We start from the raw sequence: 7517 nt of genomic DNA, 5'->3' as shown, positions 1-7517 counted from the left end.
TAAGGCAGTAGTGAATTTTAGACTGCTTGATAAGCTAGTTACTTGATCCTTCTTCCAATTGTTTGTTAGCATGTGTATTGATCAAATGGGTCATTTTGTGAACCATACTGTGGTCTTTCTTTTTGTCTTGTTGAGTCAGGGAGGAATCTAATGAGGGCTGATGTGTTGCAAATTAGGCTGTTGGGAAGGAGAGAGGTCTGAAGGGTATAGGAGCAGTTTGCCTTCCCAGAGGCCACTCACAGGATCAGAGAATCACAGGGGTTGGAAGTGACCTGAAGAGATCACAGAGTTCTACTCACCTGTTGAAGCAGGTACCCTATAGTAGGTTGTACAGGTGTCCAGGTGGCCCCTGAATATCTCCATAGAAAGAGACTCCTGCCTGTCTTTGAAATTTAGATGAAAATATTTGGTCAGGCAGTAAGATAATATTAAATATCAAAAAACAGAAGCAAAATGGTTGCTGCCCAAGAATCTAGCAGTATGGGTAGGTGCATGAAGCTGCAAATAGAAGTAGACAAGTGCAAGAGCAGTTGTCTTGACAAACCCAAGTTTTAAGAAGTGAGGCAGCCAATACATAGAGACTACAAGTCCAAATATTAAAATCATAACAGTGATTACTCCCCAAGTCCAAGAAACCAAAATTAACTCATCACTGTGGTAATCCTGAGCATACATTTTCCTACTATCTCACTATATTTCATGTCAGCTACTCATTCGAATTTGTGACTCAAATGATGGTCTGCTAAACAGAATTATCATTTGTCACTTCCTTATGGATAGCATTTATTCTCTTCACCTTGTATCAGAATGATGTGAAGTAAAGATGTCAGTAAAATAGCCAACTTTTTTTGAACTTTTCTGAAGTTTCATTTTGGAGGTTGTACACAGTGCTGCTTGCAAATCACGCCCCTTGGCAATAGTTCATACTTGTAGACCAATCTCAGTGTCTCATGGAAGCACTTTTGATGATGTATTTTGACTCTGTCATTAACATCTGATTTTTCATGGGGTGAGGTTCAACAAGGCCAAGTGTCGGGTCCTCCATTTTGGCCATAACAACCCCATGCAGCGTTACAGGCTTGGGGATGAGTGGTTGGATGAGTGTGAAGAAGAGAAGGACCTCGGGGTGTTGGTTGATGCTCGGCTGAACATGAACCGACAGTGTGCTCAGGTGGCCAAGAGGGCCAACGGCATCCTGGCCTGCATCAGAAATAGTGTGGCCAGCAGGAGCAGGGAGGTGATCATCCCCCGGTACTCAGCACTGGTGAGGCCGCACCTCAAGTACTGTGTTCAGTTTTGGGCCCCTCACTACAGGAAAGATGTTGAGATCCTGGAGCGTGTTCAGAGAAGGGCAACAAAACTGGTGAGGGGTCTGGAGCACAAGTCTTATGAGGAGCGGCTGAGGGAGCTGGGATTGTTTAGTCTGGAGAAGAGGAGGCTCAGGGGAGACCTCACTGCACTCTACAACTTCCTGAAGGGAGGTTGTGGTGAAGAGGGATCTGGCCTCTTCTCCCAGGCAACGAGCAGGACACGGGGCAATGGCCGCAAGTTGTATCAGAGGAGGTTCAGATTGGACATAAGAAAGAACTTCTTCTCTCAGAGAGTAGTCAGGCACTGGAATGGCTGCCCAGGGAGGTGGTGGAGTCACCGTCCCTGGCAGTGTTCAAGACGTGTCTGAATGACGTGTTGCGTGATACGGTTTAATACTAGTGGTGGCAATGGTGATGAGGAGACGGTTGGACTGGATGATCTTATAGGTCGTTTCCAACCTTGTGATTCTTGTGATTCTTGTGATTCTTGTGATTCTTGTGATTCTTGTGATTCTTGTGATTCTTGTGATTCTTGTGATTCTTGTGATTCTTGTGATTCTTGTGATTCTTGTGATTCTTGTGATTCTGATAGAGTACTATAATACTAAAAATACTAAAAAAAAAAATTATAATACCCCAATAATTTTTTTGTGGGGTTCAGAATAGATGTCTTTGGTCATCTAAGAAGTTGGATAACATGACAGTAAGCCGGACTCCTCTTTAAAATATCACTTTCTGGTGGGAAGCAAAAACCCCAAAATACTTATTTCAAAAGGAAATGGTGTCACATGTCTGCCAGACATATCAGACATATAAGCCTAGTGATATAATATCAAGTGTGGGGGGGGAAATATTCCGAAGAGTCCACCATTCACGAAATGAACCCTTTTCCATTCCAAACACTTAATGTGTACGTTATTACTGTATACTAAATTTCTTTACCAGAAGCTGAGGATCTGAACTGGACCTTGTCATCTACTGGCTACTGCTTTTTCACAATCAGTGTGTGTGTTTGATCATCAAAAATATTTAGTTTTATTGTTCTGTAATATGAAATCTTATCTGTATTTCATTATCCACTGGGTATGTGTGTTCAGGGTTGTTCAGATGTTCTGGTTTTTCTAATTCTGTATCTCCTTACAAATACAGAAATGCATTTAGAAAAGTTAGTTAATAATTAACACTATAATAAATAACCTGTCTGACTACCTCAGAAAAGTTCGTTAAATTCTTTGTATTCAGCACGGTTTTCCGTGCTTTCCAAAAAAAACCACACAAACCTACAAAATGCTGTTTCCCACAGACTTTCTCTGCTGGTGCCGGCTTGGCATCTTAAATTTCCTTGATGTGACAAGTTTCTTTTTTAGTGTGTCAGTATAGTCTAGTTGCTTTTCTCTCTGTCCCTTCTTCCAATGGAAAAGTTCATATATAATATTTAAAAAGTCTGTCGCTCCAATTTATAGGAGGGAGATGAGGTTCTTTTAATATCCGTATACCCGGCGTGAGATTATGAAACAACGGTTCATATGTTGGTCCGACCAGTTTATTACAAAACCTAATTAGGGAGACGGGGAAGGGAAGGAGGGCGATAGAAAAGATGGGAAAGATGCTAGAGTTGCGTAAAGCAGGGAGAGTCACCAGCAGGATCCAGCAGCGGTCCCATCGCATGGCATTTGAAGATCCGAGGCAGAAGCAGCGGGGGGCGGGGAGCAGCAGCGTGGTGGCCTTGGGCAGCGGAGGCAGGCACGGAGCCGATCCTTGAGGAAGCAGCAGCGCTCAGGCAGCAGCCCAGGAGAGTTCGTCAGCATGTGAGGTGTCACCTCACGAGGAATCTGATGGTCAGGAATCCTATGTTCTGCTTCATGAGGAATATGTTGCCAGAAAACCTCTTCTTGTGGTTTTCGATTCCCCTTTTATCCTCCTTGTTCTTCTGCCTACGTGACAAGGAAGGGTCTTGAGCAAGAGTCATTGAGTGCCCTCTGAGATGGCCATCATCCTGAGATAGGTCCACACAAAGGAGCACTTGTCAGCCATTCAGCTGCAGCTCATCTCGCTCTCGTTGCCCCTGCCCTTGTCCATCTGCGTCCCCCACACAAAGGATCTCACAACCTTTGCCCAGGACTGTGCTAAGCTATGGCACAGGCTTTCCAGAGAGGTGTTGCCAGGAAGCCCCAGTTATGCTTGCCACAGAAAGCTTTCTTCCTTTATACCAGAAGTTAGCAGCCTGGGCACATTGCCACCCACCTTGTCCTATCTTGCGGCTGCTCTTATTGATAGCTGTAAAAGAATGACAGAGGACTTCAAGGGGAATGCAGATGCCCTGCCTACCATTAGCTTTGATGATCCTCCTCTCTTTGCTGCCACTTTACAGCTCTAGCCTGGCAGTGCAGGTTGTGTCTCACTGGTAGCTGTTGTCAGAAGAGGAAAACTGGAATCTTTGATGTCAATAATCTGGTTTTATTTTGCATTTCCTTAGTTTATCATGTATGCTTGAACTTGGTCTCTCAGTAAGTGCTTTATCTGAAGGAAGTTCGAAAGGTTCTGTAGACAACTGAAGAAGCTCTCAGAAGGGTGCCAGTTTTATAGCATTTAGTATTAGAAGGCTGTAAAGGTTTTGTAATATAACAACCACAAGAAGCTCATAGGGAGAGAAACACCCAGGTCTGTGGAGTCACAGAAGCTATGGTTGAACATTACTCTTTACAATGTGCTTTCCAAGAGAGTAAAACAAGCTCCTTTTTAGACGGAGACTAGAGCAAATAAACACAATTTATGAAAAGCTAAAATACATGAGGTTAAAATTCCAAACACTTACTAGAAAGAGAACCCTTGTAATGTAGATTGTATTTCAAAATTGCATACTTCTGTATTTTATTCACTCTTTATAAGATTCCATGCTTGAACTCTCCTTTGATCTGTTCTCCCATATGTGCTTTTTTTTTCCTGTGTATAAAATACTGTGAAATTCTTATTTGAAGTCCATACACTAATGCTTTTTGTACCTTCAAGCGCTGTCTAGAACAGTATCAGACAGATAAGCAATCTAATTTATTTCTAAATATATACATGTATATTTTTCTAAATAATTAGCAAACTCATTCTGTAAACCACTGATACTCTGTCTGATTGTGTGATTGTTTTGTCCTTATACCTTTCCTGTCCTCAGCAACTTTCAACTTGTTTTAAAAATTGCCCACATAAGTAAGTAGCTATTGTGTCAATGTTGTGCTGGTGGCACTATGGATGGGAAAAGCCTGGTAGCCCTGGATAGGCCACAGGTAGCTCATTAAGATTTAATGGTCTTCTCATACACAGATTATAATATATTTGGCTCTAGTTTTGAAAACATTTTGAATATTAAATATTCCGGGAAGTTAATAGGCTATCAAGAGAGAAGTTGTTCTTTTTTTATTTTTAAAAAGAATTTTTAAAAGAGTTCAGAGAAGAATAAGACAAAAAGGCAAGAGTCTCACCAGCATGGTCTATCGAGATATTTGTCCCTGATGAGTGTAAGACATAGCATTCTCACTTTCAAATGCTCGAGCTTTCATAGAACATTTCTCAATTCAGTATTTTCTTGTGTCCATGTGTATTTATAAGTTAAATTCCATTCTTATCGCTCACTTCTGCACCTATTGTAAGTTGTGATGTATCCTACTCACTGGATAGTTTTATGTATTAATGGTTGAGTTCCCAATGTAATGGAGTATGAACCAAATCCTTATATTATTATATATAACCCCATTACGAAGGGAGAGAGTGGAGCTTGACAAATGCTCTGTTTCAAGAGTATGGATATGGTGCTAGAGGCAAGGGAAGAAAAAACTGCAGTAATCAAACAGTGGTTGTAGGTACATTTCTAATTGAAATGTGATACTCTTAAATCTCACATTTACAATGCTTAGGGTTTAGAGCTGTCACCTGCACAAGATTTGGAACAAGCCTTGTGGGAGCAGAATTTCCTCTGGATAGATGGAAAGGAGACAAAGTTAAAAACGAAACATATAGCAGAAAGTAGAAATGGATCACTTCTGCCATTTCTCTAGATGTTTAGTTTAGGTCTGTTAAAGACTACTGCAGTTAATTCTTGCTCCCAAATTAGGTGCATTTACATTAAGTCCAGTTGAAGTACAAGACCTGAGCCTCTAAGTTTCAGCTTCTCTCTTAGCTTGGTTTCTTTTGGAAAGTATCAGCTCAGACCATGAGACATGTTGTATTGCCTGTTGTATGCAAATAGCCTTGGGGTCTTTTGCCGGTTGTTGATTGCTTTTAATATATCTATTTAATTCAAATGAATAAACTTTTACACATACAGTCACTGCACAGAAAGCTGCATTTTTTATTTTTTATTTTTTTTCTCTGCAGGGAGAAGAACATTTGCCAGTTAGGCCTAATATTAAATGTACTGAAAACAATAAACATGAATTTAACCACTATCCTCTTTAGCTGAGCATAGTAGTATAAGTTCAGTTAATGCAGTAGAAGCTGGCAGTTAATTACTGTCCTTTATTTTATGATAGCTCTGAGAGAGCTAAGTGCTTTTTCATCTAAAATGAAGACAGCAAGTTAGAAATCCAGATGTCCTGTGTGAAAAACATTTGTCTGACTACTGATATGTGAAGGACTGTGTTTGTGTGGTTGAAAATACCTCATGTAGAGAGCAGTAAGACAACTTGTAAATAGAGAAGGAATGTCTTGTAATCTACTCAGTTCACTTCATCTCTCCTTCTTCAAAGAAGCATTTGATACATTCTTCTAAAGAAGTCTTTATGTACCAGAAAATGTCAGAAATGTCTCATTCAAATGTCTGTGCTTCTGATCTATATGAAATTCAGAGTCTTGTGATTTTGTATTTGAGTCCATAGGAGAATGTATTTACATGGGGTTAAGTTAGAGAGGTGAATTGCTTGCTCTTCTCAGTATTTTGCTCTATGACAATTACTGTGGGATTTTCGGAAGTCTCATCATCAGACTGCTATAACTCTACATCCTCTCCAGTTTTCTGAAGCTTTGCCAATGTGACAGAAGTCTCTGACAGCCTAGAAAGATCCGTGGCTGGTTCTTCTTCTGTTATCTGGTCTGCCAGTTTCTGAAAGGTCAGACTTCAGAACCTGCTGGCTAACATCTTCCTGAGTTAATACATGAGAGACAAGTATTTCCTCACTTCCTAAGACAGATCGCTCTTCTTGGAATTACAAAGCAGAAATACTTATTGAAAGCATTTCTGTTATGATTTACAATTAAACATAATATTACTAGCATATTTAAACAGTTTGCTATTGTCATCTGGGTTCATTTTACATGCAAACAAACTTTTTTATTTGTATCAATGTGATTGCATTTTGAATTGGAAATAACCTGTAAGTACTTCTAAAACGTGCCTTCCAAACATGAAGCGTTGCTCATACACTATGTTTTATGGAGGTGTGAAGAAAAGAACTTCTTTAACATTTAGAGCTAGGGTTGTAAAAGAGGGCAGAGTGGTATGGCATGCAAAATAGACGTTTGGAAGTAGGAGAGGCAGAGGGTAAGCATGTTTGATGTTCATATTTTTTTGTCATGTTTCCTGGCATGACTTGGAATGCAGTATAAATCAAAGCTCTTTGTGTTTATTTTTTCTTTAAATAAATAAGGAGCAAACACTTTATTTTCAAGGTATGCATTTATTGGGCGATCTTTTTGTTTGCTGGTTTTGTTATCTTTTCACTGAACTTATCCACACCCTATCATTTTTTTTTTAAATTCCTCTGGGCAAAAATGGGTCTGGTCAATACATGCTATTTCAGATTTGTTAGTATGAGAGATGCCCTTGAAGTAAAGGGCGATATATATGTCTTGGTTGCAGAATCTTTAATGCTCTCTGAATATGGAAAGTCATGCCCAGTGTGCGACATGCATAAGATGGTTACTAAAAAGTATTATTGCACATTTTAGACATTTAGCCTCTTTTCAAGGCTTTAGGAGTATCTTTATATAATTTGAAATGGTTAAAATTGAGGTTCTGAATACATCTGCAATAATTTAATTCATCATTTCAGCATGGGACTACTTTCTAAGCATTTGAGCTCAAACTTAAAATTAGATATTTGATGGGTCAAAATAATTAGGGAAGAATAAGACAATTTCCCACTAATTAGTGTTGAAATAATAAAAAATATGTGAAATACACATATTATGTTTATATTCGATTTATATAAATGTTACTGA

This window comes from Tympanuchus pallidicinctus, unplaced genomic scaffold (genome assembly GCF_026119805.1).
Source record: "Tympanuchus pallidicinctus isolate F22 unplaced genomic scaffold, pur_lepc_1.0 scaffold26, whole genome shotgun sequence".
Taxonomy (NCBI): domain Eukaryota; kingdom Metazoa; phylum Chordata; class Aves; order Galliformes; family Phasianidae; genus Tympanuchus; species Tympanuchus pallidicinctus.
Note: the sequence above shows the minus strand (reverse complement) of the source record.